Here is a 14,754-nt window from a genome sequence, read left to right on the forward strand (position 1 = left end):
TCTCTGCCAGGAAGTGCCTTTGAAAGGCAAAGAAACAGACCAGACACCTAAGTTCATAACTAACAAGCGTCTAATCCTCGCAGTGGCTTGCTTGTACAGCTGGAGCGGGTGCGTGTGACATCTCCCCCACCCACATGCTTGCCAACCGTAATACTCCAGGAGAACTGTTTCATGAAGGACGCAGAAGGGAGCCAAACACCGCCAGAGACTTTTTACAGAAACAATTTGAGCATGCCCTTCCTCTCGGGAGTGCTTGGTCCAAATACATTTATCTTGCTAATATTCCTCTGTCAGACTAAATTTCAGACAACAGAACTCTACTTTCCAGAATCTTCCACATTGTAACTGCCTATTAATTACCTCTGCTTTGTCAGCTGGCCTCACACACAGGGCCTAAATGTTTAGTCTGCAGTTTGTATAATCATTCTTCTGCTTCATAATTACTCTCCAGAATTACTTAGCTCTGAGGGCACCACCACAAAGTCTGTGCTTTTCATTTTCTCATAATGGCTCATTATCAGGTCTGCATCCGTAACGCCTTGCTCAGGGTTTGAAATGAATCTTTATATGGTACTGGTCCTTTGGGCAAGCTCCCAATTTTACAACTGCTTCTCAGGCCCTTCGGCCAGGAGCCAGGAGAGTGGGTTCTGGGGGTAATAAAGGATCAGAGATGCTCTGTTTCTACTGTATACATGGAAGGAGCTTCCACACATCCTGAAGCAAGAGGATGTCACCACTCCATTTTCCAAACAGACCCTGACCAAGCTGGAGTAATGATGAGCTTGGAGGAGTCTGCACCATGGCCCTGCACACTCACCTACCAGGCCTCATCTTGTGCTGGATTTCAGGAAGGATGGGCCTGCCCATTGGGAATGGACTCCTGGCTTCAAGGGAAAAGCAGAGAGGGAAGCCTAAGATGACTCAGTGGGAAAGGGAGATGCAGAGATTTTCACTGTGTCAGAGCAGGTCTTTCACGGTGCATGCAGAAGCTCCTATCCCACCAATTAAGACCCTCTGGAGTCCAATGCACTAGCTATTTCCAGCACAGTCTCCAATTATTCACCATCCCAAAACCTCACATCAGCCAGCCTGGCTTACTCATCTCACTCTCATGGATCTTTCACCACCTCTGTGATTCCACTCATGCCTTCTGCCTGCCTAGAATGCTCCTTTCAATACTCAAATCTACCTCCTCCAGGGAGACTGTTTCCAGGAAGACTCAGAGAGGCAAATAATTTCTTGCCTCTCTGAAACAACTTCATACATTCCACGTATAAATTAACCATGCTCAGCTTTCTCCCTCCCTTCTACTGTTAAAGTGTCATTCATATTTTTATGATTACTTGACTTTGCATTGTTGATATATTTTCCTCACAAATATAAGTTCCTTGAAGGCAAGGTTTGTCTTATTTTTCTCATCTCTCCCGGCATCAACAATACTCAAATAAAGTCTCTAATTTAGTTCATTTGCTGCATTATACCCTGAATTTACATGTTCATTGCCCCTCTAGCAAAAACCAGAGTAAGAAACAGTGGATCTGTGATTCAGTCACTTTAGCAACATTTAGATGTTTAGTTCGTTTATTAATCTGTACTATAATTTTAAGAGTCACATTTGTTTTCTTACTTCTGTATTCTAACCATATGCCTACTACCAGAAGTATAAGAAAACTTATTTTTTTTTCTTTTTCTGGCTAGATCAAGAGCCAACTTGCTCTTCACCCTGTGAAAAGGGGAATTAGTCATGGGTGCTGAAAAAAGGAGAACATATTCAAAGTAAATATCAGTGCATGAGATTGCTTTTCACTCAGAATCTGAACACCCACAGGAGCCTGAATTTGTAAATATTTGCTGTCACTTATGTTAAAAAATATTGACTTCCTAAGCTATATTGCTACCAAAATATTTCTTTCTCGCATGCCTACCCAGAGTTTTGGTCTATAGCTGGCAACATACCCTCTGCCTTAGGTTAACCTCATAGCAAGGGTAAAGCTTTAAGTGTACTTATGTGGTGAGAGAGAGAGAGAGAGAAACTTGAAAAAATAAAAATGGCAACATACCTAATGATAAAAGCACTATTTCCAAGTGTCTGAAGTCTACTATAGGAGTTAAAAGTGAAACATCAGCCTAACTAATGCAAAAGCTTTATAGGGTCTGAGCAAGGATGACTAATCTCCAAAGCTGACAGTTTCACAGCTTACACAGGCTTCGTTCTGCTCAAGTGTGGGGAACACCCACCATCCCCACCATAGTCCAGAACATTATGGCATTGTACACTCATTCTCAGAACTTCACAGGGAGGATTATGGCAAAACTGGAATTCTCACTGAGGACACACCACTCTGAGCCCAGTTGCCCACTGTCCCGCCTTCCATCCCCCCACCCCTGTCTTCTGGCTCCTTGAGCCTGCACGATCAATGTTTATTTTCATGTTGAATCAACCTGGGTTAAGAACTTTGAGCTCCACAAAGAAATCCACTAACAAAACCATAAGAAACAGTATCTTCACTGCAGATGCTACAGAAGAGTGGAGAAGAGTGAGGTAGTTTACACTGCCTATCTCATGACCACTGTTCATCCCATCAAGTGCTTCTGGTCTCCCTGAAGGCACCTCCTAGGCCACTTGACCACTGTGAGTTATTCTCAGAGCCTAGCCTCTATGTATTACCCAGTTCCAAAGCTGCTTCCACATTTTCAGGTATTTCTTACTAGCAATAGCTCCTCTCCTCAGTATCAATTCTCTGTCTTAGTTCATGTTCTGTTGCTATAACAAAATACCACAGACTGAGTAATTTATAAAGAAAAGACATTGATTTCTCACCATTACATGGTGAGAGGGCAAGAGCATGCCAGCTCAGGTCTCTCTTCTTCTTCCTATTAAGCTACCAGTCCCATCATGGGGACTCTAACCCTGATGACCTTATCTAATCCTAATTACTTCCAAAAGGCCCCATCTCCAATCAACATACAAATTTGGAGATTAAGTTTTCAACACATGAAATCTGGGGACATATCAAAACCATAGCATCTCCCCAGCTCCCCCTTACTGTGACCTAACCAAAACTTTTTATTTTCTGAAAAGCTAATTCTTCTTCCTTGTTCCAGTGGAATAAAAAGAGCCAAGACTTTCTAAGTAACAGGAGAAGCCCTTCTTATTGGATTGGAGGCAGAGGCTCCTGAGATGACTAAAAGGATTCAGTCTTGCTCCCTGCCTCTCTACCTGGTCCCTCTATTTCTACCTCCCAGCCCAGCTTGAATCTTTGCAATAGCAGTTGGATATGGCCATATAATTTGTAGGGCTCAGTGTAAAGGGGAAATGTGGGGTGGGTCCCCTTGTCAAAAATTATGAACAATTTCAAGACAGCAGCCACAGCACATTAAACCAAACATGGGGCCCTATTGAGCAAGGGGACCCTGTGGGACTAGATAGGTGACATGCTCATGAAGCTAGCCCCAATAGGAAAAGTCACAGGAATTGCAGCCATTTACATGAAATGTGTGCCATTTGTGACTAATTACTGTGGAGCAGTCACAGTTGTGCATTTCATAATTATGTAAGTGAAAATATGTAATCATTACATAAACAATGCTTCGTAATAATACAATGCAAGCTATTGTTTTTACTAACTATGGGGTTCATCTTGTTGAATGGCATATTGACTACAAAACCAAACCCTGTTCATATGCAGACAGCCTTCAGGGTACCTGTGGCAGTACATCTATTCACAAATGTTAATTTGAAGAGGCACGAATGAGGTGACTCGAAAAGGAATTGCCTTAATAAACCACACCAAGCATGACCACCAGTAATGAATTCAGGAACTGAAAATAAATCTGCCATTTAATTCAGAACAAATTAGCTAACTGAAATGATACTATGGGTCATATTAAAAGAGGTGGTTCTTCAAATTTTGGATTTTATAGACCAATAAAATCTCTAAGAAATTGAGAAAAGGAACACGAAGTTGACACATTTTAATTTTGCCATGTAAAGACATCAAAAGCCATCAATTCATTTAAAAATAAACAATTATGTCAGAAAAATAACATTTTGAAATATAGTTCTGTAAGTTAAATGAATTTAGTATTACGAACAACTCACATTGTCAGTGTTTAGGTGAAAGCTTTTCCTCCAACAGCATACTGGGTAGACTGACATTTATAAACTATAGGTCTAGGGGGCAGTGGCTACAGGAATGTTTATATACAGGGCTGAAGTATTATTTTGCTTTAACTTGGATGATTCCTTAAGACCCATGGCCAATTCTCTGCTTTGGAGATGCAACTCATTTGGATATTATCATCCAAATATCAGCTTCCCCTTTTCTTTGCTCCTCAGCTGCAATCCTGAGAGATTTGGTTAAACCTGGCCCAAACCCCAAATCTATCTCTTTGAACCCTGAGAAGGCCATCTCGTATTCTCTGACTAGCTGTGCCTTGGTTCCCTCTTTGTTTCCATGTTCCTATATTCACATGGAATGGATAATTTGAGTCCATTCATTGTTTCCTTTTTAAAAAAATCCATTCAGTTCAAGCACTTCAGGATTTAGTCAATGTCATTGAGATTTGCTGGGTGTGTGGTCTTCAGCCATCATCTTCAATCCACCTCCATTCTCCCTTTTCTCATCCTTATCTCTTAGAACAATAGCTAAATGCTCTTCCTCTTATGGTACAGCTTTGCCCCTAAGCAGATGCCTTGAGTATTTAGCATCTACCACAGCGTACCTTCCAAATTAACAGGATTTTCTCCCTGAAGGAATTCTGGTGGGTTTAATGATTTCTCCATTCATCACTTATCATTAAGCAATTCCACATACAGAAACTTTCCCTGATTCCTTTAGCTTTCAAAGGTCTCCTGCTCCTCTGAATTTATGCAATGCTAAAGGTTTGCACCTACATCACAGAATCCTTTTTCCTGTTTATTTTGCTAATGTTTCATGTCTATTTGTCATGATCCTCGATTAGGTTGTAATGTGTATGAGGGTCAGGACAGTAATTCTTACACCTCTAGTCATGCATTCATTGAGCAAGCCTTTGGATGTCCACTATGTACCAGGCACACTTAATACAGATGGCCGCATGTCTCCTTGAGAAGCTTATAGCTTAGGAAGGAGCAGAAGCATATATATAAACAGATGAATTATAACACACTGTAGGAAACACTATAAGAGTTGTGAACAAAATGCATAGGCACCTAGAAGAGGAAAACTACCAATAGAGCTGAAAAGAGCCTCTGAAAGATGCATAAGAGATCATAGGAGAGGGGTATTATGCACGAGCACAGAGATATGAGAGAGCAAATCGTGTAAGGATAAATTAAAAAGTTCAGTGTGGCTAGGGCTTGGAGCTTCTTGAGCAGATGGAAAATAATTAAAGAGGTTGTCAGGCAGGCTATAAAAAAGACTTCTGAATTTCTCCTAGTTCCTAGTCTGTTGTTGTGCCTAATAAATAATAGCTTGTGCCTAAGAAATAGTATATCATGGTAGAGCACTGCACCATCTTCAGAGAACTTTTACACTTATGATTTCTGGTCTTAACTCTATAAATAAATGATATCTCCTTCAAATTTACAGATAATGAAATTGAGGTTCAGACAATTTAATGATGTGCTTCAAGTCACCCAGCTAAGTAACATCAGGTGAGACTCTAATCTAATCCAATTACCTCTTCTAATTCTAAATCCAAAACTCTTCACCACCCAGATCATGAGTGAGCAGGTCCATGACTGTCATCATTACACAGCCTTATAGAGTGAGATGCTGTATAACTTAATGAAAAGAGAATGAGCTTTAGAGACATAATTTCCAAGTTCAAGTCACTTACAACCTGTGTGACCTATGGAAAGTGACAGAATCTGAGCCTCTGTTCTGTCACTATCAACATTACATGTCAAGGCTTCTTTATAGAACCACTGATGAGATCAAAGCATACAATCCCTCCATAAATTCACAATATGAATATTACAAACCTATTTTAAGTGACTATTCCACAGAGGAAATTTTAATTACATATTACCTTTCAAAGAAATAAATATACTTATTTTAAGTCTACCAAATATTTTAATTTTGGCCTAAGTAGTCTGGTGTACCCTTAAAGCCACTCATTCTTTCTTATTTTTCCTGGAATGTCATTTACAGGCTCAGCTTTATTTCTAAAATGAATTATAAACCCATCTACATATGAATCATTTGCTGTCCTCATTTCACACCACAAGTTCTATTTTGGGGGGTGGAGTGGGAGAATGGACAGCCATTACAAGCTCCTGTAAGAATTTGCTGTTTGCTCAGATAAAATGGCTCCTTCCTCCATGGCTTCCCTTTGAAAGAAACTGGTTGAGAAACACTCTTTTCCAGGATCTCTGTGTCATTAAACCACTGCCACTAGGGTGATTAAGGGTGGCAGGGGTGGGGGGACACAGGGAAATACCATGCAGATGTCAGTCAGATCTGTCAACACCCACCCCAGCACTTCTGCAGGCCCTCCAAATCAGCCTTTTCTCCGAGTGCTGACTTCCAGAAAAATCATGCAATCAGCTTAAAATTAAAAATTACCTCAAAGACCAAAACAATGGTGGAGTAAACAGTGAAAATAAAATAGGGACCCCACGATGCACCAAAAATCACATGATCAAATGTTACATTCCTCCAAAAACCCCCTCCCCAAACAACTGAGCTCTTCAATTAGTGCCATCTAGCATGGAAAAGGCAAGAAAAAAAAAAATCACAGCTTACAGCCGATATTTTCCACTGAGCCAGCCACCCTCCCTTTTTTTCTTCCCTGAAGTTAATAGTGAAAGCTCTGTTTGTTTCACAATGCGTTAATTCTTGCTGCTTGCAAGAAATTATTTTTGGAGGTATCATATTTTAATATAAGTTTCCATGAATCTTTCCACATGATTCCCTTGCATTGAAGCACTGCCCTCCCAGCCAAGCTCACCCAACAATGCCCACACTTCATACACCCTTAGGCCTGGGACAGGCCAAACACTGTGTTCACTGCCTGGACCACAGCCCTGGGTGCTGGTGGGGAAGGAGAGAACGTTTGCAACTGATCTCAAGTGTCATGGTGGTTTTCAGCTGGCAAAAGCATCTGAACATAGTTGTTGCATTTTTCATGCTCATGAAGGGATTTTCCAAAAATCCAAGCTATGTTTTGAAATCTGCATCATTATAGGGTATAGATCCTTCCCCTTCGTTCTTTCTCCAGCTCACTGCTTCCCAAATGGTTTGGAGCAGAACTTTTTGAAAACACAGCCAGAGGAAAGACCAGCTCATTTAGCCAAAGATTAAAACAAGAGGCTGATTAAAAGAAAAGTTACACTATATTATTTCACATTTTGATTAGCCTAATTATACCCAATTTTGTTTACTGACTGTTCTCCATTCAAAATACCAGAATTAGAAAGGCTGGCTGCAAATACAAGAGAATTAGTCTTGAGGCAGGAAGGCCCCTAAACATGCTATCTACTGAGCATTAAAGTCATTGACTAGTACCTTTATTTTTTTCCTTATGAATTCCAAGGGCTATCATTATACGAAAAAAAATTTTTTTTTCATTTTCTGTATACCATATTTCTACCTCTTGGATTGGGAACTTAGAATGATCAGTGTTTGAATTCACTCTTGTTATTTTATCAGGTTTGTCTGAGCTTCAGTTTCCTCTCCTATAACATGGGAATAAAACCAAGCTGATAGGTTGGGTTACTACGATGATTAAAATAGTTTTGTAAAGCCTATAACACACTGACTAGCACATGGTAAGTGCTCAATATATGAAAGATATCATTACTATTATTACTAATGAGATAGACTGTTCTATTGTGGCTTTGCCAGTGAATGACACTTCCTGATATTTACCCCCAGTAAAGTTCTCTCCTGTGTTGAATCTGGCTTGATCATGTGACTTCATTTGGCCAATGAGACTTTAGCAAGCGAGGCTTAATATAAGCAATTGGAAAAGGGGTTTGTTTTCTTGGTTAAGCTCCCTGTTGGATCCCAGCTGCCATGCTGTGAGGAAGACTAGGCTGTTCTGCTGGAGAGAAGCCATGTGGAGATGCCCTGGAGGATGAGACACCACTCACAGAGGACACCTGGAGGAGAACTCAGGTGCCCCAGCTAAGCTCCCACTGATGCAGTCAACACCACAGAGAGCACAGGAACAGGACATGGAATTATGAAAATCATTGTGATAACAAACACCTGGGAAGGGAAAAAAAACACCAACCCCTGCCACCAACACACACACAAACTTAGAAGTTACCCTCTACCCAACTGATGAAGACAGGCAGCCAATACTAAGTAAGAGCATGGACTTTGGAGTCACAACAGCCATGGGTTGACTCAATTACAAACTATATGACTGTAGGCAGATTGTCTCTAAGCCTCTGTTTTATCATCTATTCGTGAAAATAGCAGCTACTTCATAGGGTTATTGTGAGGAGTTTAATCAAGATAATCCATATAAATATTTAGTTCTGTGCTGGATGCATGGCTAGTGCTTAAGAAGTATAAGTGATATCATTGTTTTCATTAAGGTAAAAATAGAAGCATAGCAATGTTGTTCAAAATATTAGGATATCTCGTTAAAAACAAGTTGGCAGAGGCCACTGCCCAACTTTTCGACCCAAAGGATGCGCTGAGCAGCTGAAGCCAATCACTGATATTCAGGTCATTTCTGCTATGGTAGCTAACTTAAACAACCATGATTGTGTACACTCCCTTCCTTTAAAGAAAATATTGACTTTGAGTTTTCACAGGTGCTTTAGATTTAATCACTGACGCCTTTATGCAACCACCTGTCCTTGTTTTTCTTTTCCATGGTGAAGAAGTAATGCTAACTCCTGCAAACCTGAGTTTAGCTCCAGAAATCCAACCCAGGAGAGAAAGGACGTGAATTGCCCTTCGATGCACGTATCACTCCGTTCTCACACTGCTATAAAGAACTGCCCGAGACTGGGAAATTTTATAAAGGAAAGAGGTTTAATTGACTCACTGTTCAGCATGGCCGGGGAGCCTTCAGGAAACTTACAATCATGGTAGAAAGCGAAGAGAAAGCAAGACGACTTCTTCACAAGGTGGCAAGAAGGAGAAGTGCCTAGCAAAGGAGGAAGAGTCCCTTATAAAACCATCAGATCTGGTAAGAACTCACTCACCATCACGATAACTGCAGGGGGAAAACCACCCCCATGATTCAGTTACCTTCACCTGGTCTCTCCCTTGACACATGGGGCTTATGGGGATTACAATTCAAGATGAGATTTGGGTGGGGACACAAAGCCTAACCATATCAACCCATAATAAGAAAAGTTCATCAGAGCAAACACATCAAAACCCAAGTTGGGGGATATTTAATTTGCCATGTACCATTAGGGCAGTAGGCACAGTTTCAGCCCTAATCAAAGGCCGGGATTTTACTAAAATCCAAGCATTCCTGGAACCACATAGTCAAAAGGAAGGGGAATTAAGAGACTGTGTTAAGACAGAGGCCTCCAGCAAATGCAGTCAGTGCATATTAGAAGGCACCTGAAAGATACCACTGGTTTAAGAAATCAGGCTTAAGCAGAGGTAGTCATAAACCTCAAACATCTGTTCCATGCCTCATAATCTTGCACATCTTTAGGGGAAAGCACAGTGTTACCACTGCTGGCGGCATAAGCCTGCTGATAAGGAATGTCTGGATGTTGTTCAGGCAAATACACTATTCTCTGAGTGATTTGGAAACTTTTTGTAGGGAATTCGTAAAATGGGTTTTTCCAAAATCCTAGAATAGGAAGGATTATTGAGTCGATATTCACAGACCTTATTGTTTTGCTTGGAATGTTTAAATGCTTTAGAACTTACTCCCTCTGTGTAATTCTTGTCTATCACAATTGGGCCATTTGCTGAACCCTGTGAACTCCTGGCAGGCAGATCCTGTGTTTCTCTAAGGCAGCTCCTCCCTTCTCCCTTCCTCTTGGTAGCTTCTGTCCTGCCCTGGCTCCTTCTGCCCAGTAGACCCTTTCTTATGTCTGCATGTCAGCTCACATGAACTTCCTGAAGTCCCGATCAATATCCCTGGGTACACAGATTGCCAAGGCAACCTCTGCTCAATTCAAAGTCACCGAGAATACTCTCAGTCTAGCAAGTGAAAGGGGAAGATGTGGCTGGATTAGAACAAAAATAACAGAAAGGCTGGTACCACCAAGAAGCCAAAAATCCTATAAAAAAAGGAAAAGATGACGTGGATGTTGTGACTGCAAAGAAGAAGGCAAGGCCTGAGAGATGCAAGGGAAAAGTGGGCAACCAACAGCAAGGAACAGGAGCAGGAAAGAGAGAGGCTGTCACAAGCTGAGAAAGGGCAAGGCCCACATTTCCACCCACTTCCTCCTCCAAAACCCCAGCAGCATCTCACCAGCAAAATCTCTGCCAGCTCCACACTCTAGCAGCCAGCCACACCCAGGCCACCAACCCTTTGCCACTAGTCTCAAGAGGATGTTAGCTGAAGCCTCCTCTGATTTAAATGCCAGGCCACTGGCATGTGACTCCAAGATGTGTAACTCATAGTAGGACTGTCAACTTGGGTCATTTAAAAGGTAACCCCACTCAGGGGTACCTTCTGGAAATAGTATAGTGACCTCAGCCGAAAAGGCTAGAAGCTGTAGTTAGTGGAACCCAGCAAAAGAACCTCTTAAGGACCCATAGCCAGAGGAGACCAGCACCAGACCATCCAGCAAGAACTTTCCCTATCTCTTCTTGTTCCCCTGCCTCAGCCCTGGGTCATCCAAGACAACCTAGTAAGTAAAGGAGAATGGTAAACATGCTCCGTAGAAATACAGAAAGTAGGTATGCCTCCCCTCCCTGACTTCATACAAGTTTCTAGGAGAAAGCCAGCCTGCATGGAGGATAACAGGGTTTCTACTCTAAATGTGACTATTATATGGGCCTGGACATTTTAATTTCAAATAAGATATATATTTTTTGTGGCTAGATGTAACTAGAGGACTTTCCCATTATTGTCTAAGAATAACCAAAACGAGGATGTCTTTGTGAGATTTCATTCAAAGGCAAGAGTCAGCAGAAAGGAGCCAAGGGCATTTGCTGGAGCAGTGATGAGAAAAACATGACTTCATGATCATACCAGATTAAACTCTATTTGTTCAATATATTAGTTAGATGTTCATTGGCCCAGGCACTCTCTGGTTAGCATCTCTCTGAATCAGATCTGGCCGGGGAGAGAGGACATGGAGAGGCAGCTCAAGCTGGAAGATCATGTTGGTGAAGTTTGGTGACTTCTGTGATGGCTGGGGTAGGGTGACCCTTTCCTTGTCTGCTCCACTTCTGTCCCTTCATTTCTCCAAGATCTCTTGCCTGCTGATGTTAACCAGCTCTTATGACCCTAAATATTGTTAACCACCCACAGGGCCTGAGATCAGATTGTCTTAAGATTTTTCAAACTAGGAGAGCCCTTTCTTCAGAAGAAATTGTTGGAATTTTAAAAGACCAATACAAAGCATTCCTGCCTTACTGGCCTATGTTCAGAACCAATAGAAAGAAGTGGAGATCAAAACGTCAGTATTATTACTGGTAAAGCTACTGGAGACTGTGACTTAGATGTGAGGACCAAATGAGCATGCCAGCATTACATCCCCAAATTAAGCGTATCCACAGCAGTGCTGGACAGCTAGAAGTCTCCTATGAAGGAGTCCTCTCAGGGAAAACTACAGTACAAAGGAATCAAACAGACCAGAATACATGGCCTCTGAGGCAGGCTGTTCCCAAAGCTCGAGGGCAGAGGAGGAGACTGAGCCCACATTCTCAAGCATCGCTCCCAAGTTCCCCAATCAGGGAAGCCACTCCTCCTCTGGAGAGGAGGGCATGAGGGGACAGAAATGTAAAAACTGCCAAGTTCCTCTTACAGGGAAACAAGAGGAATAGTGACTTAGTGTGTACTTGTTGCTGCCACATGTCTTACTATTAAGCAGATCATTGCTGTACTTCTCTGGTTGGAGAGGAGGAGGAAAGTGATGGCGCATGTGCTCTGTGCCCCTTACCCTATGGTGCATCCTTAGCCAGCTCAGGAGACTTGCTTTAAGCATCTTTGGAAAACACTGTCTTGGGTCTCCTGGCAACAGCACTGTGCATGGACTCAGAACATGCTGCAGCTGTGACTCATTGATACTCTGGTAGATTTCATTTCCGTGGCTTGACATCCAGATCCCTGAGTGTCATGGGTGCCCACTGCTGCCTCTAGCCCAGCATCTTGCTGCCCCATCAACTCCCATCCACGGCCTGGCCCAGCACAATCAGTAGGCATCTTTGTGCCTAGGAGCTGCACCCTGCCTGTTACCCAGGCCTCCCTGGGGGAAACCAGTGAGGGAAAGGGTGAAGCAAGTCGGCTCCCTCTGCCTCAGCTTCATTCAGAAGCAAGATTCACCTGCCGAGCTCTGACCTCCCCCAGGTCATAATTGAACTGTAGGACTTCTTTGGTATCTAAAACCAGCGAGTTGTGCCTTGCTTTGAACTGGCTCCATATATAGCAATTCATCTACTTGCTTGGTCAGAAGAACGATTCCTAAAAGAGGCCAAAAATAAATGACAATGATGTTTACTGACTGGGGAGGAAGAATTGAAGGCAGAGCTGTGTGCATTCCTATTCTTGGATATTTACTTCCAGGTCCCTTTAAACCAGTAATTTTTAACTTTGGGTCTGGGGGTGGGGCAAGAGAAGGGTCATAAATTCTTTGTATAAACTAAAGAAAGTTAGAGATGCTCTCTCTCCAAAAGTGCACACACACACACACACAAACACTATGTGTATATATATGTGTAGTATGTATATACATATATAATATTTAATATATGTTACATATAAAGTATATATGTGTGTGTGTGTCTGTGTGTGTGCATATATGTGTGTATATATACATATAAATTATATATATAAATTATAGACTCCCTTGAGGTATGTACATACAGACACACACACACACACACACATGCCAGAATAAGAACCCCTGCTTTAAATCATGCAGAGTTTTAGAACTATATGGGGCATTAAATATAGTGTGGTACAAAACAGGGATTTCAATTGAACTAAAAAAATATTTTTCTTTTCATAAATTGATATCCTATACTCTTTTAAAGGTTTAAATAAAGATAATAAATAAAGACAACGGAAACCACATAAAAGTTAGGGAGAATTAATTATATCTGCAACAAGGTTGTTACTGTAAGTAGACTCTTATATTTAAGTCTGAGCTTCTGGGCAGCCAAGATAAACAGAGAAACATCAAGTAAAGCAACCAATTATTAAGAACTGTGTGTTAAGCTTTTAAAGAACATGGTCCTTAAGGAGGAAAGAGTGATTTTTATTAAAATATTCAGAGGCTGAAGGCCAGGGCAAGGATACGTGATGGGCTGCATGTTCCATGCTATAAATGGAGGTTAGGTTCTACAGGTGGCACTTAGGATTTGCGATATAGAAATACGTAACATTGCTAATAGGGAAACACAAGTAAGATTCAGGAAAAACAATACAAATGATCTCTGGGGAAAATCCAGTTTGTCAGGTGAGGGGCTGCCATCATGAGTCATTGTTTCAATAGATTAATTGGGTGCATCCAGGAAGAGTCCCAGTCCTCAAGGGAGCCTTCTGGAAGACAACTGAATGCTCTTGGTCAAGTTTTCTTAAGAGTACAAAGATATCACAGCTAAAATGCACTCTCAACTCTTTAAAAGAATCAATGCTGCTGGTTCTGGAGCCACATCTTGAGAATAAGCTGCTGGATTTACATTTCCCTCAGGACCCTAAAACATCCAGTTTCATTCCAGCTGATCTCTCACATTCTTCAAGGGAATCCCTGGGAATGTACTTTCAAGAAACAAGGCTCCATCTGCTAACACTGGGATTCAGCTGCTGCTGAGAAGAGACTATTTCCCGCCACCTTCTCTGAAAGCCACTGAAACACAGCTGGCCTGCTTTTTCCTATGACCTGACTTAGCCACCTCCACATTTCCACCATGAGTAAACATGTAAGAAATTACAAATAGGAGACAAGCCCTACAGACTGTGAAATTACCTACAGTTGTTCACATTTTTCCCCATAAAATAGTATCCTTCCAGAAATTTGCCTGCAGAGAGGATAGTCTTTCTAGCAGTAATTCCTACCTGCGAGGGTTGCTGGTCCATTGGCATAACAGGACTTCAGGGTACCAGCCAGGAGATCACAAAAAAGACGCTTCTTCAAGTATCTGCTGCAGTACAAAATAACACCTACTGAATATCATCCAAGACGCACGTCTCTTTAGAACGAGAGCACATCAACATGTTTATTTAACAAGCACTATTAGTGTTTCCCATATACCAGGCCCTGTTCACATGTCACTCTTTTGCCCCTTTTAACAACCTTCTGTGGAGACAACCATTATTATCCCCATTTGGCAGAAGGAGACATTGAGGCCCAGAAAAGGTTAGTAGCCCATGTTACTCTGCAAGTAACAGAGGCAAGATTTGAACCCAGGCAGTCTAGTTCCAGGGACATGTTCTTATTCACTATCCTAGTGGTTATGTAACTTCAGCCTGTATCAGAATCCCCTGAAAGGCTTGTTAAAATGCAGAAACTGGGGCCCCATCCCTGGAGATTCTGGTTCAGTAGGTGTAGGGTCGGGGTCTGAGAATTTGCATTGCCAACAAGGTCCCAGCTGATGCTGATGCTGCTGGTTCTGGAACCACATTTTGAGAACTACTGCCTATGCTCACTAAGCCATCAGTTGAACA

At 41.8% G+C, this 14,754-nt stretch overlaps 1 long non-coding RNA gene across 1 annotated transcript in view; it reads right to left on the reverse strand.

Annotated features, from left to right (window-relative positions):
- Window positions 1-13,324: 13,324 nt before the first annotated feature.
- LOC134756805 (uncharacterized) overlaps window positions 13,325-14,754 on the reverse strand; it is a 50,483-nt gene continuing 49,053 nt past the window's right edge. The window contains exon 3 of the long non-coding RNA XR_010130008.1: window positions 13,325-14,231. This is a non-coding gene — a long non-coding RNA (uncharacterized lncRNA). The remainder of the gene's footprint in view (window positions 14,232-14,754) is intronic.

This window comes from Gorilla gorilla, chromosome 12 (genome assembly GCF_029281585.2).
Source record: "Gorilla gorilla gorilla isolate KB3781 chromosome 12, NHGRI_mGorGor1-v2.1_pri, whole genome shotgun sequence".
NCBI classification, from domain to species: Eukaryota; Metazoa; Chordata; class Mammalia; order Primates; family Hominidae; genus Gorilla; species Gorilla gorilla.